Raw genomic sequence first — 24,280 nt, 5'->3', positions numbered from 1 at the left:
GGGTCCAGGCGGGTTTCAATGTCTCAGAGAAGGAGACTCCACACCCGCTCTGGGCAGCCTGGGCCAGGCTCTGGCACCTCCCAGCAAACAAGTTTCTGCTCATGTTCAGATGGAGCCTCCTGTGTTTCAGTCTGTGCCCGTTGCCCCTCACCCTGGCGTTGGGCACCACTGAACAGAGTCTGGTCCATCCTCTGACACCCACCCTGAGATATTGATCCATTGATCAGATCCCTCTCAGCTTCTCCAGCTCAACAGCCCCAACTCTCACTGAGTCTTTCCTCGTCAGAAAGATGCTCCAGACCCCTCAGCATCTTTGTCTCCCTCTGGTAATTCCTTGTCCTTCTTAAATTGGGGATCCCAAAGTTTTCAGGGCAAGTTCTGCTTTTTATTCCCTTCCGCTCCACCTCAGCCCCAGGAGTCACCCACCTTCAGGTCAGGGATCCCGTACCCTTTCCTCAGCGTGATCTGGAAAAGCTCCAGGGAGCTGATGAAGGCCGCCAGCCTGGTCAGGCTCTGCCTCCCGCTTCCACCCACGCCGACCAGGAGAGCGTTCCCTCGGGGGGACTCCAGGATCCGGTTGATGCGGCAACTAAATTGAAGCATATAAAATCTGTCATTAATAAGAGTATTTTTCTTATTCTCTGCCCACTGCTTTTCAATATATATTTTAATCACTAGGAAACCGTAGTCTGAATGGGATGAAAAATGTCAATCTAAGAGATGTCAGCAATCAATCCCCATCTCTGCTGAGGCCCAAACAAAGGACGTAGCTGATTAAAAAAATAGTTTGGTGGCGATTCAAACTGTGTGCAATATTTTTCCACCTGCCAAGTCCTGCTGGATAGAAATATTTTAAGGTGAAGGCCTGGATGTCTTTGCAGGGAGGACAAGGGAAAAAACACATTACATGGACATGCAAATAGTGAGAACAGAATTCATGGCTCTGGTGCACCTCTCCAGTGAAGGTTCCTCTTCACAAAGCATTTTGGGTTCATGTTCAGGTGAAGGGTCCTGCTATGCATTAAAGCATATTCATATACATCTGGAATAGCATAATACCTGTCTGGAAAATACAGTCCAACATTATTTATCCAAGCCACCATTAAGAGTGAGATTTTGTCACACTTAAAATGAACTTGCTATTGTTTTTCAGGTCTGTTCACTTGTCCTTGAGAGTTGCACAGTGAGCTCTGCCCCCAGTCTATTCTCTTTAAGCAATTGCTGACATCCCCACGTTAAAATCCCAAGTGAGGGAGGTTTAGAGGATCCTACCTGTGAAAACCTCACTGTCAGGTGTCTGAAATGCAAGCACCATTCCCCTCTTGACATCACTGCCTTTATTCAACTCACTTAACTGAGTATTTTCCTAGACTAATCTAATTAATTTTTCAAATAAGACTGCAAGAAATACTGTACTGCTTTATTACAACTCAAGCGTCTTATGATCTATGTGCAGACTCCCACAGATTGTGAAATTAAACCCAGAATAGCAATCCAGTTTGTGTGGAGAGCTGGAATGTTCCTGCTTTTCATTCTCTAGCTGGCTGTCCCCAAAAGCAAGGGCACGGGGTGTGCGCTGGGAATGGGCACCATGAGCCCCGGGTCAGGAGGTGACTGACCCATATCCCCCACCTCCCCACATACATTAACTCCCTTACTTTTTTTTCCCAACAGAAACTTCACAACAAATTCAAGATGTCATCCATAAGCTGTTGGAGATGGAATAATTTGTGTGTTTCAGCAAAACGCAATTTCCAAATGCGCTGAATCGAAATCACTCAGCTCCAGTGAAAATCATGCTGAATACTCAAACCTCGCCTTCCCGATTACTCACAATATTAACTGGAGGGATACTGACAGGTTTTGTTGAAAATCCCAATTTATGTAAAGTGCAAAAGAAGCACAAGATTAAAATTACTGTCACCTTTCTGCAAGCAGAAACACCAATGGACATCAGGTTGCATATGACTCATTAATACAAAGAAGTAAATGCCCAAACTATAAGGGAAGCCATGCCCCAGCACAGCCAGCACGCTGCACCGCAAAAGGAACAGATTGCTGAGCTCTTAGAACAGAACTGGTTAAACAGCTAGTTAAAAGGAGTAGAAATTTATATATATATATGTATTTTTTTAATTTGCATGAGAGTAACTGCATTAGGTTACCAGGTCCAGCAAACCTGAAATCACCCACACAAGCGTGCAGCAGGACAGTGGCTTCCTTCTAGCTTAGTCACAAACCTGCTCTTCATGATACAATGTTTCCAGGCAAAATCAGTTAAAACTATGATTTACAGGGGAGGTTCATCTTCAGAAATTATCTGAGGCCAGGTCTGCATTTCAGCCCCCAAAAATCAGACCACATCTGGAATATTGTGTCCAGTTGTGGCCCCTCAGTTCCAGAAGGACAGGGAACTGCTGCAGAGAGTCCAGCGCAGCCACCAAGATGCTGAAGGGAGTGGAGCATCTCCCGTGTGAGGAAAGGCTGAGGGAGCTGGGGCTCTGGAGCTGCAGAAGAGGAGACTGAGGGGGGACTCATTCATGTTTACAGATATCTAAAGGGGCAGTGTCAGGAGGATGGAGCCAGGCTCTTCTCGGTGACAACCAGTGACAGGACAAGAGGCAATGGGTGCAAACTGGAACACAGGAGGTTCCACTTAAATTGGAGAAGAAACTTCTTCCTGGTGAGGGTGTCAGAGCCTGGCCCAGGCTGCCCAGGGAGGCTGTGGAGTCTCCTTCTCTGCAGACATTCAAACCCGCCTGGACACCTTCCTGTGGAACCTCAGCTGGGTGTTCCTGCTCCATGGGGGATTGCACTGGAGGAGCTTTCCAGGTCCCTTCAACCCCTGACATTCTGGGATTCTGTGATTCTGTGGAATTCCCAACAAGCATTTAAATCATGTATAAGAGCTGGAGGTACGTGTCACGATCCATACCACAGGCATGTAAATAGCTTCATAATGATCAACGGAGGCTCGCTATTTTCATATAGTCCCACGTGTCCAGTTTCCACAGGGAATCCAGCTGGACCTCCAGGCATCGGAATGCAAGCAGGCTTTCCAAAGGATCCAGGCAATTTAAGTGCCTCAGTCCATTCAAACTAGTAGCCTGAATTCACGTAATCTCACATTACATACATTTGAAAATCCCACTGAGAATTGTGTAAACGTGCCTCTAACCCAGTTGTGAAAGCATTTAGGGACATCCTGGTGTAACTAGTTCTGTGGCTGGCTGTCAAGTGAAGACAAAAAGCACTTGATCAATGTCATGTACAATAAACGTCTGTGCCGTATGCAGAGCATCAAGGGCCAAAGATGTAACAGCAACCAGACTTCAAACGACCAGCAGCATGCTGACCCTCCATCCGACAGCCCCGCATCCTCACAGTGTCAAAAGATCCCCCCAGCAGCAGCTGGAGAAGCAGGGCAGTATTTGTGCAGGACACACCACGTGGGCAGATGAAGCTTCTGCACACCTCCAGCTCCTTCTGCTCTAATAATGGATACCGACATCCTCCAGAAACCTCCATGGAAACAATCTGCATGGATAAAAGCTACAGTGAGAGCATAAAGACAGAAAACTCCCTTACACGTGGCACATGGCGTCCTCAAACAGCACCAGGCTCATGGCAGCGTTGACTTCGTTGTAGCTGCCCAAGGCTTCCACAAGGATCTTGTTCAGCTCCTCCCAGGTCGGAACTGGCCTGTAGCTGGGTTCTCCAACGCCTTTAGCGAAATGGCAATAAATGTTCATTCGCTTGGTCTGCTCTAAAGTTTCCTCAATGTCCTGTCAAATTTAAAAATAATTTTTAAAAAAGGTATAGAAGAAGTAAAGGAGAAAACACTGCAGCTCTATGTCATCTTTCCAAGTGAAGCACAGTGTTCCAAAAAATGTCCATATAGCTGCACCTGTGTGTTGAAAAAGGGGAAAGAGCGACAAAAGGGAAGGAAAGGGAAAGGATAAAGCCCCAATACTTGCTCTGGACCTTTTGTAAATCACAAGAACTCATCACCTTAAGAAAATGTGAGCACAAGAAAAGCCCCACAGCAACAGCTACAGCATGACACTGTTGCATGGACAATGATTAACAGCCAGAGGAAAAAGCACTGTCTGCGTTACTGTGATATTTGCAGGACTCCAATGGCAACACTGCCGGGTGATGACAGGACTGAAGCAAAGCAGGTCTAGAGCTTCCATTAGGAAGATATTTTGGAAAAAAAGGAAAGCACTAGGGATTTGTGCCTGCATCTCACTTTACTCCCACCAAGACTGGGGATCTGACTCTTTTGCTTTTGCCACAAGACTCTAGACATTTAAATAAAATAATTTAATTAATTCACAGAGCCGAAATCTCCTCTCCCCGGTGCCCTTAGGGAGAGCATCGTTCACCCAAATACCAACATTGGCAGCCCAGGAAGCAGTTGACAGAGATTTTGCTCCTGGTGTCCCACCAAGAGCATCACACTCCCTGCAAGTGAGAGACTGGCAGACCCTGGGTCAAACTTCTCTTGCCCAAGGAACCTTTTTCCTGTAAGCACGTACGTTATTATCAGAGTTATGAACCTCAACACTTACGTCATATAATTTCTTCACCGTCTCCAGCTGGATTTTATCAAAGGTACCATAATCCTTTTCTTCAACCATCTTATCCCGGTAGACTCGGTTTGACTCGTGCAGGTAGAGTTTCACCAGGTCTTGGGGGTGCTGCAGACATTCCGGGGTAGAGAACAGAAGGCCCTGTGGGGTGCAGAGACCAGCAGTAAACCCCACCTTGACCTGAAGGGCCTGATGTCTCCCCAGCATCCAGGCTGAATGGGGCTGAATCACTCAAAATGCAGAGTTACTGTAACAACCTGCAAATAAACTTCTGAAGAAGCCCCTGGAGAACGTGCCCTTCGTTACCTCCAATTTCCCAAAGCAATTGTATATATTACACCAATTTTAATAGCCAAAGTGCATCCCCAGCGCAGCCTGATCTCCAAGAGTGCGTAGGGTCAGACACCAGCCCGACGGGCGGGTTTCTGCATCCCAACACCACAGCACGGCTGCTTTGTCAAGAAGAAGATAGTTTGGACATCTTAGCGGTGATCATTTTTTTCTAAAATCAATTAATTTTAATTAGGTGCATTCTGGCTGCAGGAAATATTAGTTTCTGTCTGCTTATCACAGCATGTTTACCATGAACTCTATTAAAATGCATAAAAGAATTATATTTCAAAGAGGTGTCACCTATTACTAAGCCTATTAACAGCACCCAGGGTTTTCAATGGCATGTATTAAACAGACAGTTTTTATTCCTAACATCTAATTATTTACACACAAAACATAAAATGTATTAAAAGCAATGTAAAGCAGGCCATCTCAGCTCGATGGATCGTGGCTCAAATCATTTGGGTTTCACATTTGTCATTACAGCTGTCAAGCTGTTATTTTATTTATTTCAGAGAAAAGATAGTGAGAAGAGCTGATGACTCAAAGAGAATAAGGTGAAACCCATCAGGTCCTAAAAAAAAGTCACTCTAAAGACACTCCAAGCCACAAAAGTTGTGTTCTTGATGCAAGCAAATGTAAGGCTCAGAGGGAAGAAAATCCACGTTTCACAAATCTGTAAGCAGTTTATTAACTTAACACCTGAACATCTCCCCTTCCTTCACTTTACAGACCCGACTCTCCCGACTCCTCTCAGCAGAGCTACCAGGCTCTGCCACGGCAACCAGCTGCGTCCCCAGAGAGCGACGGGGACGCTCTAGATATGGAAGAAATTGCTGCCCCTGAGGGTGGTGAGAGCCTGGCCCAGGTTGGCCAGAGAGGTGGTGGATGAACCATCCCTGGAGACCAGGCAAGAAAAATAAATAACTTTTTCTTTGCAGTCTAAATAACATTTAAAATTATACTAACTAGTGCAGCATAGCGACCCCTTTCTAGCTGTCCTGCACTGCTGGATGAAGCACCTGCTCTCCTTTCTCCTGACGTTCTTCTTGGGGAGCCTGGAGCTGCCTCAGCAGCGGTGACATGAAAACAATGACAAACACAACAACAGCGTGTGGGCCACAAACTCAAGAGTCCTATTTAAAGTGCCAATTTTTAAATCTGCTCTGATATCAGGGAGGGTTGACGAGAGGCTCCAGTCACCCCCTTGGCACTGCATAGAATCACAGAATCATTTCAGCTGGAAGAGACCCTCACGAGCATCGAGTCCAACCATACCCTAATTCTAGCACGAAACCATGTCCCTAAGCACCTTGTTTAAACACCTTTCAAACCCCTCCGGGGATGATGACTCCACCACTGCCCTGGGCAGCCTGTTCCATAGCACCGTGGTTGCCATGTGCGATAGAGCAGCTGCTGGCACCTGGATCTCTGTTAGGAAGAAAAATAGCAGAGATGGGAAGAGAGAAGGAGGGGGAAGCTGTGAAACCAGACTGGCTCAGGTAACCACACGCCAGCCAAACCCAAGGTAAAGCTGTGCCAAACAACCGTGCCAGACCAAGGCACAAAACAAACTCTTGCTGACCCTGCGCCCATCTCGCCGCCGTCATTCCCAACTCAGCCACAATGTCAGCACGTAACACACAAGGTGCATTTCGGTGCTTCAAGCCTGAAGTTTGCAGGGCTCTTTAGTGAGCTCAACCAAGGGTGAACATGAAAATCCCTCCCCATGCAAAGGAGTGAGGAGTTCACTGGCAGCGGAGCCGACGTGGAGCAGCAGGACACGCCGGAGCCCCCGCTGCTGTCTGGCTGTCAGGAGGAGAGAGCCTGCTCTTCCCCAGCTGCCACAGATCTTCATGTGACATGCTGCTTCAAAATCTTGTTAGAAATAGGAATAAAAAGCAAAATACAACCCTGCTGGGTCTATGATTATTATTTTACAGAGATGACAGATATAATTTAGAGCATAATACCATGGTAACCCTTTCAGATGGAAAGAAAGACAGCAGCAGGGCTTTCTCTGGTGGGAGCCAGCGGGGAATGTATTTTTAAAAAGCATAATCCACAACTCTGTCACTGCAGAGACCTGTCTGCTTTAATCAAGGGTAAATTGCTTGGAGCGTACCAATCAATTTAACTCTGCAGTGCATGGTGGGACCCAGAGGCACGAAAAGGTGCTGTAGAAGTGCAAGACAAAGTAGTGTCGGACTTGAACCACAGACGGGACCCACTACAGAGCGAAAGTAACAGATAATACCTTCTGATGAGCCCAAAGGATTACAAAGGACTGAAGGGTGACCTTGCCCCTGCAGCAGTAACATCAGTAACAGTAAATTATATACTCACAACAACCAGGAGCCAGGCTGCCGTTCCTGCAGACCTTGCCTAACCCTGCTCCAGCCCCTTCTTGCCTGTCATCCCTGACTGTGGTTTCCAGCCCCTCCTCATATTTCCAGTGAAACGTGACAGCAAATTAAAGTTAGATTATTACAAATTATTACGGTACTTGCTGAGCCTTCTGTAGTCATTTAAAACCAGCCACGAGCCCAGGGGGCTGAAGATGGTCACAGATTTTGCGGTTCCTTGTTATTCTTTTTAAAAATCAGGAAGCAGCATCCTTCAGCCCAGACCCTGGTGTGTTCCCAGGTCAGCAGTGACCCGAATGTGTTTGTGTACTCAGCAGAGGAACCATGCCCAGTGCTGGCTTCCCCTCTTCATCCCCCTTCTTCACCCACAGCCCTTCTGCCAGTCGCCACCTCCCTGGAGACTCATGTTCCCCTTTGGGAGCCAAACCCCCCCACAACACACACATTACCCTGGGGTCACATAGGACAGACCAGCTTATCTCTACTTGAGGGCCTGAACCAAAGTTTCACCCTTGGCCAGCTGACGCCAGACAAGCAGCAGCACTGAGTACAATGCTGAGGCATTTAATGCTGTCCAGCTGAAGGTGAAGTCCAGAGACAAAATCAAATTAGAACAGTGGATGAAAATCATTGTTCTGCAAGGATACATGGAATTTCTCACAGCCTTCCCAAGTCAACACAACTAGATGGTTTGGTAGGGGTCTGGAGCATCTTTCTGATGAGGAAAGACTCAGTGAGAGTTGGGGCTGTTAAGCTGGAGAAGAGAAGCTGAGAGGGATCTGATCAATGGATCAATATCTCAGGGTGGCTGTCAGAGGATGGACCAGACTCTGTTCAGTGGTGCCCAACGCCAGGGTGAGGGGCAACGGGCACAGACTGAAACACAGGAGGCTCCATCTGAACATGAGCAGAAACTTGTTTGCTGGGAGGTGCCAGAGCCTGGCCCAGGCTGCCCAGAGCGGGTGTGGAGTCTCCTTCTCTGAGACATTGAAACCCGCCTGGACCCACCTGTGTGATCTGCTCTGTGACCCTGCGTGAGCAGGGCTTGGACTGGGGGATCTGCAGAGGTCCCTCCAACTCAACCAGGCTGGGATTATGTGGGATTCTGTAATGCTGAGGCATTTAGTGTTTTCCAGCTGAAGGTGATGTCCAGAGACAAAAATCAAATGAGAACAGTGGATGAAAATCATTGTTCTGTAGGGATACGTGGAATTTCCCACAGCCTTCCCAAGTCAACACAACTAGATGGTTCATCTCAGGAGAAACCTATTGTACAGCCAGGGCAGCCTGGAAAACAACATGGCTCAAGCAGTTCAGACAGGAACCCACACAACAGAAGAAGACACCTGTGTCCTTGAACAGCCGCTGGAACCCAGGCTGGATATCCTGACACGTTTCAAAAAGCATTAGAGACCCACACTTGGGCAACAGAGTGAAACCACACCTGTGTCCCTGATGGGGCGCTGGACACCCTTCTGGCCTCCACAGCCTCGGATGAACCTGGATATCCTCACCTACCTGAATCTGAGCACCTTGAACTGGAGCCTAATCCCACCTTAGATCTGCAAAGTGCTGATGTCTGACAAGAGGACAGTCACCTTGGACTCCTTTCACCTCCAGTGAATGAGGTGCTTCAGAAACACAGTTCCTCTGAGCTCTTCTCCGTGTTTGTCCATGAGGAAGAGCTGATGCACTACAGACAGAAATGCCCATTTTTCTCTGCTGGGGGAGAGGACGCGACTCGCCAGGCAAAAGGGAATCCCACTGAAGATACTCAGACCCCCAGAGACGATCATTCCAATCAGTCAGGACAAACATGAACAGTGCTTGACAAAGTCAATCCACTGCTGCCTGCCCAGCCTCCTACCCCTGGGTGTATAGGTTGCTCTTTTCCCTTTGGTTTCACCAATACCTGACAAATCTCTCTGGTATTTTGCCATCATTTGTAGTGAACACCTGGAGTCACCTTCAGCTGAACCCTCGCTCCAAGCAACGCAGACATCAGCCTGACCAGCTGGAGCCAGCTGGCAATGGGTCTTGGGTGCAGAAGGGAAAACATGAGAGCAGTAAGGACCTGCACCTGTTGAAAGGAATTATTGCTGACTTGATTTGGGGCCGTCTTCCTTGTTCTGTGCAACACTCACATGCGTACAATGTCCAAATTCATTAGCTGCAGCAATTAAGATACAAGTTCTTGGAGTGTTTTGTAATGAGGTAATTAGCACAGGACTCCTTGTCATAAGAGCTGTCAGGCAGTTTTGACAAAGGGAATCAAGCTGGGCTTCTAAGGTTGGTAGGTGCAGTATTAATATATAATATATTATGTATATAACAGTATGTATATAATAGTGAGATAACAACAGAGCCACTGGACAGGCTGCAAATGGAGCCATTTTAAGGACCTGTGCAGAGCCAGCAGTATCACAGCACAGCGGCAGCAAGTCCAGGGGCTGACCCCTCCACAGCTGCAATTTCTACGTGCTTTGTGCCTTTAACAGTTGTCATTGGCCGCTTGTATAACTACAGAACAGTCGGTAAAACAACAATCTCCCAATGCCCTTCACACACACAGCTATTGTGCAGGCGGTGTTTGATTGCTTGTCTGGGATTAAAAGGAATTTGAAAAAGGCAACATGCACCGAGCTACATCCACCAGTTCTCCATCTGCCCACAAGCTAAGGAAACTCACATGTCCCTAACCAGGAAAAGGGGGTTGTTTATTCCTTTATCTTTTTTTTTTTTTCCCAGTTAGCATCATATCAAGGGTCATGGGCCATGGTAGACTGGAAGGTGGGTGCAGAACTGGCTGGCACAGCAGGCTCCGAGGTCTCACTGGAGCTCCAGTGCTCCGCAGGGGCTGGTACCGGGGCAGTGGGTGTCTCCATGCGGGAGCCAGCAGTGCTCTCCCAGCAGGGCTGCAGCTGGCACTGACCACGCAGAACGCAAAGGGAAGGACCTTGACAGGCAGACAAAAGCTGTGTGAGGTTCAATCCACTTTTGGGGCCCCCAGGACAAGAAAGACATTGACATACTGGAACGAGTTCAACGGAGGCCACCAAGGTCATAAAATGGTGGAGGACAGGACATGCAAGGAAAGGCTGAGAGAAATCGGTTTGTTCAGCTCAGGGAAAAGGTGAAGGGGAATTTTAATTCTGTTTCTATCCCTGGAGACATCCCAGGCCAGGCTGGATGGGGCTCTGAGCAACCTGAGCTGGTGAAGATGTCCCTGCTCATGGTAGGGGTGGCACTGGGGGAGCTGGGAAGGTCCCTCCAACCCAAACTGTTCTGTGATTCTTTGACTCTGTCTACAACTACCTAATAGGGAGTTATAGAGAAGACTGAGCCAATTTTTTTTGGAGGTGTATAGCAAAAGGACAAGAGGTAACAAACTGCAGGAAGGGAAATTCCAACTGAAATAAAAATATATCAGCTTCACCGTGGAGTGGGTTTAGTGGTGTGACAAGGGTCGGAGAGGTTACGGGAACTCCAGTCATGGAAACATTCAAAACTTGGCTGATCAGCCTGACCTGACTTTGAAGCCAGCACTGCACAAGAAGGGTTTGGACAAGAGAGTGTGAGCTAAATTATGAGTTTATGAAGATTGAATGAAAGTAACACATGGAAATGCATTCCCGGAGTCCAGAGCTTCTTTCACACTCAATTTCAGGAAGAAAATTGTGTTCCCGTAGGGACAAACAGGATATCAGGAGATCTCAAAAACTCAAGAATATTTAATGTGAAGGAATAATCAAGAATGAATCCAAAAGGTAAGGAAGGATTTCAAGAAAAATTGGACCACTATTTCAATAACCATTATGAAGCCCAGGAGCCAGACTCCCCCACTCCTGAAGCCACGTGATAAACAAAACAACACCTGAGCTCAGTCGCTGCTCCTGCCCCAGCATCCAGACCTGGCAGGACATTTCCTAATATCCCACAACCTGAGCACCTTTCAAGCAGGTTACAGTTAAAATTAAAGCTTCCCATGGAAATGCTGCTTTTCTCTCTCTGCCTTTCAAAGCACAGATTAACTAGAAGTCAGGAGTTAACACGACCCACATCTAACATCAAAAGCTGCTGATGTTTAGCTGAGCATAAGTGACAGGTCTGATTCTTTCTTGGCACAAAAGAGTTATTAACTTTTTCAAGGCCCTGTTTTTGCATTTCCCACTACGTCATTACTTCAGTTCTTGTGTGATGGACCAGACCACAAGGCACCAAACTTTCAGTACGTACTTAGGAGAACAGGTGTTAAGAAGGACAGCAACAAGTTACAAACCGGGGTTCTACAAGAGTTTATGGTGTTCCAAACCTCTCGATTCGGCTGCTGAGAACCTTCTCAAATTTTACTAATCAGCCTTAAACTCTGAAAGGCTCTTTGAGCAGTAATATCTACTGCTTCAAAGTATGAGATTTCAGGGGAAAAAAAAGTCTCTCCGTTGTTGGAAGAAAATATTTCTAAATCTGAACAACTTCCCCTTGGTACAGAACTGGCTCTGGTGGAAATTCAGTTTTAGCAATTAAGTCAAAGCTGGGTTTGATTCAATTATCACCTTTTTAAATGCCACCCTTCATGCACATACTGAGCATCTGACCATCAAGAAGCTAAGAGGACATGCCAGTACAGGCCAACAAGCTAAGCTGGATCTAACTTCAGGGCCAGTAACCCACTAACTATCCACCACCTGCTTCAGTACAATAAAATAATTTGCCTGTGTGGTGGAACAGTGCCATTAATCCCCACATTTACACGTGTGGAACTGAGGCTCCCAAAGATGAGCGCAGCTCCATCGCACTCACCATCAGTCATTTAAGTGCTGAAGTCGGAAGCCCAAAGCTCCCTTCAGCTGGTCCCTTCTACAGCCAGAGGGCGTTTCAACCCACCCCAAACCTGCACATCCATCTGGAACTACTCATCCCTCCCCGCTGACCACAAGAGGCTGGAAAGTAACTAAGCTTCTCAAAGCCATGGGCAATGGTTCTGGAATCCATCCAAAACTAACAAGGAATTAAGGAATGGCCTAAGGTCACCCACTTTACTCAGGGCACACATGTGCTGTGTCATTTTTAGGTAGGAGACTGCATTCTGCCCACCAGAGCTAGAGGAACACAGCTCCGCAGCCTCTTGTAGCACCGGGACAAGCTTCAAGTCCCACAGGACAGCAACTGCACTTACTTGGAAGATATTGGAGAAGTCTCTCAAGTTGAAAATGTAGTGGAACTTGATGGCTGTTGGAAGGAATGTAGCGGCTACTTTCTGGTGCAGTCCCAGGGCAAGGGCAATCAGCTGCTGAGCTGATTTTTGCACAGCCCCCGAGAAATTTCCACTTGTCAGGTGCTGCGTTAAAATGGTGCTATAGATCCTGGACAAGGCATCCTGCCCAGGGATGGACAGCGCGAAGACACAGAAGTGACGCTGAGGGAGAGAAAGGAAGGCATGGAAAGGTCAGAGAGGTAGAAAAACACCTTTCAAGCAAAATGCCCTTGGGGATTTGCTGTGATAATCTCATCTAGGCTCCCTTTCCCATGAAATGCTGGACCAGATGATCTTTTGAGGTCCCTTCCAGCCTGGGTTGTTCTATGATTCTCTGATTTGCAGTCCACCTGAACAAGGTTATTTCCCTCTCCCAGTTTGCCAGCAGAGCTCAGGTGGGAAGTGACATCACTCTGCTCACTAAACCAGGGATTTTCAACTGCATCTCACCAATGCTACACTGGAAGTGCAGTCCATTGAAGAGCCAAAGGGCTCTGAAGGTCCCACCGACCTCTGACAAAGCCCAGTCACTGTCTCTATTAAGAGCAGCCCCTGGAAGGTGCCATCTCCCAGAGGACCTCTTTACTAATTTGGAACTTGCAAAGTTGCCCATGGGACACTTCATTTTAACTCCACACCTTGCTGAAGAGGAGCCAGGGTCCAAGCTGACTCTGGTCATTAGGTTTCTCCATGATGAAATGAATTTTGCTCACTGCTACCCAGTCCCTCCATCGGTTGGCAGCTCCCAAAAATCAAAGTCTAATGTTTAAGATCTCTTCCCAAATCTTCTGTTATCAGCAGCGCTTGAACTGCTTTTTGTTTGGCTTGGGGTTTTTTTGTTCGGTTAGGTTTTTGGGGGGATTTGGTTGGTTGGTTGGTTTTGGTGTTCTTTGTTTTGTTGGTTTTGTTTGGTTGCTTGGTTTGGGGTTTGCTGGGGTTTTTGTTGTTGTTGTGTTTTGGTGTGGCTTGGGTTTTTTTTTAGTTTTGTCTGTTTTCTTCGTTTGGGTTTCTCCCCCACACCTCTTTTTACTGACAGCTGCAGCAGACAATTCTGGAAAGCAGGCGGCGTTAATGCACCATGCTTCAGAGCTAAATACGAGCTAAATGAAGGCAAAATCTGCCTGTATGGACCAGAAGGTTGTCCTGAAAGTAGGTGTTAAGCTGGCTGGCAACTTTTGACTTCCTCCTCTGACGGAGCTGCAGAATGCGAGGAAAAACAAACAAGGGAATAAGGGACCCAGTTCGGTGCTTCACTATTAGGAATCACAGTCACTCGACAGATTCGTGCCATTTGTACTGATAAAACAACAGCAGGATCTGCCAGTGGTTGTCCTCTAACCTCACGTTTAAATGATCCACCCCAAAATAAACCCAGCGATGCACCTGCCGTTGTGCAGGGCTTTACCTGCAGCCGAGGGTTGATGGTGAAGCTCCCCGCCGTCGGGTTCACGCACGACACACACTGCACGTTCGTGATCTCCTTCAGCGACAGCTTGGTCCGGTCGTACCTTCGGGCAAAACACAAGCAGCAGCACAGTGACCACGGCCACTGCCTCTCTCAGTACGTGTCCCTGGGCTGCCAGAGGCCGCTTGTCTTCAGGGGGTCAAATTCTGCGTCTTGCCAAGATGAGGCCCAGGCCCAGGTTGCCGGCCTATCTGTACACGGCCTGGCACACGCGAGTCCTGCTCCTGGTGGAAATCCTTCAGCTTCAACAACCTGTAGCTAATATTTCTATCAGTAATAAGCACTGAGCAAAGCCCCTGGGCCATACTCTTCACTTGCATGGAAATGGCAGAAAACAGCAGGAGTGTCTCTGGTTTGATCCCAACCCGGGACAGGGTGTGAGAGACTACAAGGGTGACTCTCAAACACTGTGGCAAACCCAGCCCTGCAACACCCAGTCATGGGAGACGGGCCATCGTGAGCAGGTGAATGGTGATTTACATGTCAAGGCCGAGGTGACAGCCACAGACAAAGGCTGGGTGACACAGGCAGTGCTGTGTTGAAGGACACGCAGCCTGTGCGCTGACAGGCCCGACACGGTGTCAAGGCCCAGGCTGAGAGACCCTCCGGGCCTCCCCCATCTTCCACAATCACCCCCAGTGACGCCTGCACAAAAGCCCAGGTGATCCCGAGGGCTATAAACCCTATAAAACCTGTGCCAGCACGGGCAGGGTGCCACCCTGGGGACCCTTCCACCCACCGGGCTGACCACGGGAACCGAACCACACACCACAGGGTGCTGAACCCTGACTACAGACCCAAGCATTCCTGCATAGGAACTGGACCTGAGACTACAAACCCCTCAAACACACCACGGAGCCCTAAGGGTGGTGAGACCTTTCCTTTCCCTTTCCTTTTCCTTCCCTTCCCATTTCCTTCCCCCTTCCTTTCCCCTTCTTTTCTTCCTCTCTCTTTCCTTCCTATATTCCTATTTCTTTGCCTTCCTTTTTGTGAGTAATACAGTAACATAAGGTTTAGAGCCCCACTTGTGCCACAAAACTCTTTCATGTGAATCTTTTCGCTGCTAAACTGTTTATCGATTGAGCTTAAGTAACATAAATCCTTCTGCCACTGAGTCATTTGCCAATTGGACCAAGCTACAAAAAATAAAGGTCTTTTGTTTGTGGACCTTCAGGATTGTATGTACTTTTTTCCAACCCAGGGGACTGACAAATCTCAGTCACACTTCCCCCAACCATAGCGCCGGGTGGGACATGACAAGGGTCAGCAGGCTGCTGCTGCCGGGGGAGGACAGGGAGTCCTGGGCTCCCTGGTTTAAGAAGGACAAGGAATTACTGGAGAGAGTCCAGCGGTGGCTACAAAGATGCTAAGGGATCTGGAGCACCTTTCTTGTGACAAGAAACTGAGAGAGCTGGGGCTGTTGAGCTGGAGAAGAGAAGCTGAGAGGGATCTGATCAATGGGATCAATATCTCAGGGTGGGTGTCAGAGGATGGACCAGACTCTGTTCAGTGGTGCCCAACGCCAGGGTGAGGGGCAACGGGCACAGACTGAAACACAGGAGGCTCCATGTGAACATGAGCAGAAACTTGTTTGCTGGGAGGTGCCAGAGCCTGGCCCAGGCTGCCCAGAGTGGGTGTGGAGGAATTGAAAACCATTCCAGTGGTTAAAATTCAGACAGTCAAGAAAACACACCTTCAATGAAAATAAAGAAATAATGGGAAGGGTTATTAGAATGGAGTCGTGAGACAGGTAAACTGAGCCTTGGCAGCTAGGAAGTGTCAGGTAGTCTGTAAACCCTGCCGTACCCAACCAACGGGGAACTGGGGAGGGAATTTGCAGTTGGGATTAGGGGTGGATATAAGCAGTGGCTTTTTGCCCTGTTTTGTGTGCCTACCTTTAGGTGGAACACCCGACCTTGCAAAATCGTTAATAAAATATGCTTTGCTGAGAGATCCTACCTGAGCCTATTATATTGGTGAGATGATAACTTCCTGCATGCAATACAGTGCCCAGTGGGCACTGCTGAGCACATGGGCAGAAGGCCTCGATGTGTCTGGGAGGGGACCCATGGCATGCTGCATCCGCCCGCACCTCGCTGCATCCCCTGTACGTTGCTGCATCCGCCCGCACCTCGCTGCATCCCCTGTACGTTGCTGCATCCGCCCGCACCTCGCTGCATCCCCTGTACGTTGCTGCATCCGCCCGCACCTCGCTGCATCCCCTGTACGTTGCTGCATCCCCCCGCACCTCGCTGCATCCCCTGTACGTTGCTGCATCCGCCCGCACCTCGCTGCATCCCCTGTACGTTGCTGCATCCGCCCGCACCTCGCTGCATCCCCTGTACGTTGCTGCATCCGCCCGCACCTCGCTGCATCCCCTGTACGTTGCTGCATCCGCCCGCACCTCGCTGCATCCCCTGTACGTTGCTGCATCCGCCCGCACCTCGCTGCATCCCCTGTACGTTGCTGCATCCGCCCGCACCTCGCTGCATCCCCTGTACGTTGCTGCATCCCACCGCACCTCGCTGCATCCCCTGTACGTTGCTGCATCCGCCCGCACCTCGCTGCATCCCCTGCACGTTGCTGCATCCGCCCGCACCTCGCTGCATCCCCTGCACGTTGCTGCATCCGCCCGCACCTCGCTGCATCCCCTGCACGTTGCTGCATCCGCCCGCACCTCGCTGCATCCCCTGTACGTTGCTGCATCCGCCCGCACCTCGCTGCATCCCCTGTACGTTGCTGCATCCCCCCGCACCTCGCTGCATCCCCTGTACGTTGCTGCATCCCACCGCACCTCGCTGCATCCCCTGTACGTTGCTGCATCCGCCCGCACCTCGCTGCATCCCCTGTACGTTGCTGCATCCGCCCGCACCTCGCTGCATCCCCTGTACGTTGCTGCATCCGCCCGCACCTCGCTGCATCCCCTGTACGTTGCTGCATCCGCCCGCACCTCGCTGCATCCCCTGTACGTTGCTGCATCCGCCCGCACCTCGCTGCATCCCCTGTACGTTGCTGCATCCGCCCGCACCTCGCTGCATCCCCTGTACGTTGCTGCATCCCACCGCACCTCGCTGCATCCCCTGTACGTTGCTGCATCCCCCCGCACCTCGCTGCATCCCCTGTACGTTGCTGCATCCGCCCGCACCTCGCTGCATCCCCTGTACGTTGCTGCATCCCCCCGCACCTCGCTGCATCCCCTGTACGTTGCTGCATCCGCCCGCACCTCGCTGCATCCCCTGTACGTTGCTGCATCCGCCCGCACCTCGCTGCATCCCCTGTACGTTGCTGCATCCGTCTGCACCTCGCTGCATCCCCTGTACGTTGCTGCATCCCCCCGCACCTCGCTGCATCCCCTGTACGTTGCTGCATCCCACCGCACCTCGCTGCATCCCCTGTACGTTGCTGCATCCGCCCGCACCTCGCTGCATCCCCTGTACGTTGCTGCATCCCCCCGCACCTCGCTGCATCCCCTGTACGTTGCTGCATCCCCCCGCACCTCGCTGCATCCCCTGTACGTTGCTGCATCCCACCGCACCTCGCTGCATCCCCTGTACGTTGCTGCATCCCCCCGCACCTCGCTGCATCCCCTGTACGTTGCTGCATCCGCCCGCACCTCGCTGCATCCCCTGTACGTTGCTGCATCCCCCCGCACCTCGCTGCATCCCCTGTACGTTGCTGCATCCCCCCGCACCTCGCTGCATCCCCTGTACGTTGCTGCATCCGCCCGCACCTCGCTGCATCCCCTGTACGTTGCTGCATCCGCCCGCACCTCGCTGCATCCCCTGTACGTTGCTGCATCCGTCTGCACCTCGCTGCATCCCCTGTACGTTGCTGCATCCCCCCGCACCTCGCTGCATCCCCTGTACGTTGCTGCATCCCACCGCACCTCGCTGCATCCCCTGTACGTTGCTGCATCCGCCCGCACCTCGCTGCATCCCCTGTACGTTGCTGCATCCCCCCGCACCTCGCTGCATCCCCTGTACGTTGCTGCATCCCCCCGCACCTCGCTGCATCCCCTGTACGTTGCTGCATCCCACCGCACCTCGCTGCATCCCCTGTACGTTGCTGCATCCCCCCGCACCTCGCTGCATCCCCTGTACGTTGCTGCATCCGCCCGCACCTCGCTGCATCCCCTGTACGTTGCTGCATCCCCCCGCACCTCGCTGCATCCCCTGTACGTTGCTGCATCCCACCGCACCTCGCTGCATCCCCTGTACGTTGCTGCATCCCACCGCACCTCGCTGCATCCCCCTATGCCTCACTCCATCCCCCACACCTCGTTGCATCCCTCTGCGCCTCACTGCATCCCCCTACTCCTCGCTGCAGCCCCTTGTGCCTCCAACGCTCCCTCGCAGCTCCCTCACCCTCTATCTGCCTGACTTCCCTGACACCCACAGCCCAAGATTTCTGCCTCCGCTCCACTGTCTCTGTTCCTCGGAAGCTTTTGGCAGAGCTCAGGCATGCACACAGCTGAGGAGAGTGGAAATTGCAATGCGTCCCTGCCCTGTATTCCCTGTGGAGAGATGCAAATATTCATGTCCCACACAGAGCTGCTGGCTAAAGTGTAAAACACACCAATCTCCTTCCAAAACAGTCACTGCTTTTCCTTCAAATCACCTCTGCCTAGATAATGGTTGTTTGCTGCTGCCTGACAGAAGACAATGTTAGGTGCTCACAGCAGGGGGGTTCACCCCAGCTGAGGCCAAATCCACAGCCGCCTCTGCTCTCAGCGTCGCGGGGCAGCAAGGCCGAGCATCGCGCTCCCCTCGCAGGCTTTGCACTGGGACCACAGTCACAAGCCACAGCAAGAGCAGAGCAAAGCTCCTCTCAACCCAGCTATGAGTAAGCAATCAAGCGGTATTAAAGAAGCGATGGACAACGTCCTCGGACACACGGTGTGAACTGTGGGGTTGTCCTGTGCAGGGACAGGAGCTGGACTCGATGATCCTTGCGGGTCCCTTCCAGCTCAGGACGTTTTGTGATTCTAAGTGAATTTGTTTGCTGGGGACAGGGGAAGCCCTGAGGGTGCTCAACTCTCAGTTCACCCAGAGCCTCCCAACCAGCTCTAGCCCAGCAGTATGCAATGGGAAGAGGGACCCACGCTTTGAGATTCTCTCAAACCCACTCCCCAGCACTGGAGCTGAACAAAAAGGTCTCCGACAACCAAGCCCAAGCAGGCTCCTACCAGTGGCCGTAGTCCAGGTGCTGCCGGATCAGCGTATGGGGCTGCACTGTCCCGTAAGCGTCCACCTCGGGCATGTTGAGATCATCAATGAAGTACACGAGCTTCTTGGTACCTGGAGGGCCATAATTCCTACCAGCCTTTTTCTCCAGAGGTTTCTCAAGCATACCTGTAGGGAGGCAGAGGTGCAAAGCTCATCTACTGGGAGAGCAACTGCTGCAAAATAAAAATGATTTCTCAGCCCAGCTCAATGCTGTGCTGTGTGTAGCTACAGCGGCCCCTCAAGGAGCTGAGATGTCCCCCAGCTGCAGCTGTATGAGGAGCAGCTGAGGGGCCTGGGGGTTCAGCTGGAGAACAGGAGCTGAGGGGAGACCTTCTGATCTCTGAACTGCCTGAAAGGAGCTTGGAGCCAGGGGGGGTCGGGCTCTGCTCCCCAGGAACAAGCGCCAGGAGCAGAGGAAATGGTCTCAAGTTGCACCAGGGGAGGCTGAGGCTGGATCTGGGGAACAATTTCTTCCCCAAAGGGCTGTGGGGCATTGGAACAGGCTGCCCAGGGCAGTGCTGGAGTCACCAGCCCTGGAGGGCTGGACAGACGTGGAGATGAGGTTCTCAGGGACTAGAGTGCTAGAGCTGGGTTACGGTTGGACTCGATGATCCTGAAGGTCTCTTCCAACCAAACTGATTCTATGATTCTACAGTGCAGCTGGGAGCCCTGCAGGGACCCTTGGTCAGCACTTTGGTTTGACTTAAATCAGAAAGCTCTCAACTCTTCCTTCCAAACAAAAATACAACAAACTTCGTCTGCTACAAAACATGTCTACCTCAGAGCAAACAAGAGCTTTTCATGCAAGATAAAGCCTTTTGAATCTCTTCTGCATAATTTTTTAAACGAAATCTTGCTTGCAGAGGTGGCTGTGCCAGAGCAGTGAGCATCCCCTGCTGCCTGCCCCGGCGATGCGGCAACTGCAGCGTGGCCAGGGCAGCAGGCACTGGGCGCTGCGATGGAGAAAGGGAGATGGATGCTGTGGGCACAGAAGCCCACGAGCAAAGCTGCTGGTTTTGTGAATATATGCATCTTTTACCCTGTTAGACAAAAATAGGCGATCTCAGGGCCAAATTCCTGGACATCTTCAGAACAACCAACATGACACTTTTATTTAAATGCATCAAATAATCATAAGTTCCCTGATCTTCTCACCAGCGTTACCCAACCCTCCAGATAATGTGACAAGACTTAATTCCAACACGAGCTGTCAAATTACCACCTAGTTTCAAGTAGGGTCACGCACACGCAAAGGAAAGCACGGAGAGAACAGTTTCGCATTTCAAAGCCTTGGAAGACTTTAATTTGTTTTAGCAGAAGGCTGGGGTCATATGTTGCTCTAGCTCATAAAACGTGGGGAATATTTATAATCCTGGGCTGATATTTAATAAAAATCACCCCACGTCGCTGCACATCATGTTCTATAGGTTATTGATTCCTCTGATTGCAGCCCAGGCAACCTTTACTGTCTCAGTAAGTGGAAAAGCAAACGGAAGCAACGCTCCTCTGCCCAGACCCCGGGTGGGTTTTCTGCCCTGTGCTTACTCGAAGAATTTGTTTCATTAGCAGTTTTGGGTTGGCAACAGACCTATAAGGTGCTATAAAGCAGCACACGGTAAGTAGCAATTCTTTGTAATTAGGGAAGACTGGCAAATGTAAACGGGACTGGGAGTTTTTTTAAGCCATTTATTATCACGTGCAAAAGTTGTGAAGGAAGATTTATATTCCGTTGGTTTGTTTCAGATCACAGACCTTTCAAAACGCTGGGTTTTTCCTGCTTGGGTGCACTGCAGACAGCTTGCCTTGCTCACCACTCAAAACGCAGCTGATTTCTTGTCACAGACAGCTGCTGCACAAAGGAATGGATTGTGCTACGAAAAATGATGAATCTTTCCTCAGCGGAGCCTCTCTCCCCGTTCAATAAAACCACAATATTTGAAATTTCTGGTAGCAAGTTAAATTAAGTGTTTCAAATAAGCATTTAATTTAAATTTAATTAGTCCCTAATTAACATATAAAATCAGCCCTTTTTGAGGTTAAACAAGTATGCAAGAGATTCATCACACTGAAATGCAATTACTGGGGATCGAGTGACATGTTCGTGGAAGTGGTATTTTAATTCAAAGCCGTATCTCACAATAATAATAAGGGGCGGTGTGTCTGTGTGAGATCCTGACACATACTCAAACCAGCACCTCAAAGAAACAGTCTGGACACCTTGTACCTTCTGGTTGGTGAGCAAGGGAGAGGGAAAAAAAGAACCCAAACAAAAAAACCACAAGATTTATTGCAATTTCTCTGAATGACAGAAGTCAGGGCTACATCTGATGGAGGGGCAGAGGCCCAAGAGGGCACGAAGCAGAGCGAGGCCCAGGGCAAATGCCACAGAATGTGGTATTTAGTCACAATAAACTACAGAAAATCCCCAAACTGGCCCCAGGTTCAGGCAGAGAGAGTGTTGGGCTCCTTTTAACCCCTGTGCACACGGCGCTTCTGGAAGCCACAGGATGCAGGGATGGGTTGAACAACAACTCTGCTTCCCCTAAGGGCTGCATCTTATACATCTCTGCAGCAACAGGCACCTTGTCTAAGGAACTACTGGAACTCAGGTTAGGATCTTTTTTAAGTAAGAAAAAATCCAAAATTACTTTGTGCCCATGTTTTACAAATTTAAAGATGTGCCTGCTGGGGAAAAGAATAAAGCAGCCAAGTGACAAACTACACAAAAAGGGACAAATTAACTCTAAAAAATGAGCAGCAGGGATCCAGGCCAAGCAGTATAAATCATGCTTCTCAATGCAAATCTCACCACCACATCTTCATCCACACACAAGACAACTTGCTCCTCTGTGCAGGGGAAGAAAATCACTGACTCAGCCCACAGCTCATGACCAGGGACACGGTGCCAGGTCTGCCTGTACAAATAACACCTGCACACACTCGCCCATCCAGCTGGAGACAAACGGCTGCACATTCACAGAATCACAGGATCCCAGGCTGGTTGGGCTGAAGGGCCCTCTGCAGATCCCCCAGTCCAAGCCCTGCTCACGCAGGGTCACAGAGCAGATCACACAGGTGGGTCCAGGCGGGTTTCAATGTCTCACAGAAGGAGACTCCACACCCGCTCTGGGCAGCCTGGGCCAGGCTCTGGCACCTCCCAGCAAACAAGTTTCTGCTCATGTTCAGATGGAGCCTCCTGTGTTTCAGTCTGTGCCCGCTGCCCCTCACCCTGGCGTTGGGCACCACTGAACAGAGTCTGGTCCATCCTCTGACACCCACCCTGAGATATTGATCCCATTGATCAGATCCCTCTCAGCTTCTCTTCTCCAGCTCAACAGCCCCAGAGCTCTCAGTCTCTCCCCATAAGAAAGAATCTCTAGGTCCCTCAGCATCTCTGTCCCCCACCCAGGCAGCTGGACAGAGAGACAGAGAGACAGACAGACAGACTGCCAGACAGCTCAGCCCATTTAGCAGCTCAAGGGCATTTTGCAGAGACCCCAACACAGGGAAAAAAGCAAAGGGGCACCTGGGAGGGAGGAGGGAGACTGCAGCCATCACACACTAGCAAGACCCAAAACCCTTCAGACCTGCCCCAGAAAGCTGCCGTGACTCCACGACACAGCCCCAGGTGACACAGCGTGGGCTGAGCCTGTGCTGTCACCTCTGCGAGTGGATCAGTCCCACAGGGCAACTTTAAACTCTGACACCTTCCTTAAAACATCTGCAGTGTCGGGAGCCCAGCAGAGCACAGACAGGGGCTGTGATGCTCATGGCCGTGAGCGTGTTCGCCCCAGGGCCACCTGGCCAGGAAAAACCCACATGGTGAAGGTTAAAACCTTGGTCTCACTGGTGCTGGTCCTGTAGAGGGAGTAAAGGGATTTCAGGACACTTGGGTCAGACCAAACTCCATAAAGGAAGTTATTTTGGTTTACAGTGACCCACAGCTGTTGTTCAACTCAAAACAAGCAAGGTTGTTTCATTCCTGATTAATAAATACATGTAGAAAATTATCCTCTCTCTTTAGGTCAACTGAAAGTGAAAATACCATTCCAAAATGAGTCACTTTTCAACAATTCCCTCTTCCTCTTCATCTGTGAAAAGACTACACAGCAGAACTGACCTTATCCTGGTCTCAAACTTCATCTTTCACTGATGTGCCAAAATCCTCATCAAAGATATTCTCATGGGCTTCCCCAGGTCAGAGCCTCCCAGGGTCAGCAGCCGTGTCCCCTGGGGCGGTGGGATGTGGCACCCGCTCCGTGGGAGCACACGGGGCTGCATCAGGATGCGGGGGACAGCCCAGGAACCAGCAGCACCTGCACATCCCCATTAGCACTGTCCTCACTGACAACTGGGATGCAATTCCCATCATTGCACTCTGAGGACAGCTTAGATCCCAGCCAAGCAACCCATTCTATTCAGCACGGGCTTAAATTCAAGCGTATTAAAGACACACCTCAAGTCAAGTACGAGCTGTGTGCTGTAGAGAACAGCAGCAGATTTAAGTGTGTGCTTTGCACAGCCCTGAACCAGAGTCGTGGTGTTCAGAATTCAATCCCTCATGTTGGGAAATGCCATTTTCCATAAAACCAGGAGTCTGCGGACCAGTGAGTTTCACAGTGGGATTTAAGAGTCAGTGGGTGCCAGTGCAGTGCCCGCAGTGCACACCCAGCTCCAAACCCCGACGGACACCCCAGGAATTTGGTGACCTGCCAGGCAGAAGTCCCACATCTCAGCCATTGTCTTACCTTGCAGCATGGCAGAGGTGGTGTAGTAGTTAAACGGGACCTTCTTCACCACATAGGCGTCTGTATCCAGTGAGCAGAGCTTGTCCCCCACCAGCACAGACTTCCCCGTGCCGGCGTTGCCCACCAGCATCACGGGGCGCCGGCGCTCCAGGAGCCTGTCCATGAAGTACCGCGCACGGACCGTCTCGGTGGTGGGCACCAGGCAAGCCTGAGAGGGGCAAAACGAGCAGGTAAGTGTACCCATCTGTGGCACCACCCCACTGCCATGTTCTGAGGAGACATCAAACTGGGAGA

At 50.4% G+C, this 24,280-nt stretch overlaps 1 pseudogene; it reads right to left on the bottom strand.

The window, feature by feature from the left end:
- The window catches only part of LOC139825978 (dynein axonemal heavy chain 9-like), a 117,652-nt pseudogene that overhangs the window by 30,021 nt on the left and 63,351 nt on the right, over positions 1–24,280 (bottom strand).

Source organism: Patagioenas fasciata, chromosome 32 (genome assembly GCF_037038585.1).
Source record: "Patagioenas fasciata isolate bPatFas1 chromosome 32, bPatFas1.hap1, whole genome shotgun sequence".
Lineage (NCBI taxonomy): Eukaryota > Metazoa > Chordata > Aves > Columbiformes > Columbidae > Patagioenas > Patagioenas fasciata.
The sequence above is the reverse complement of the archived record's forward strand: the minus strand, read 5'-3'. Positions and strand labels throughout refer to the sequence as shown.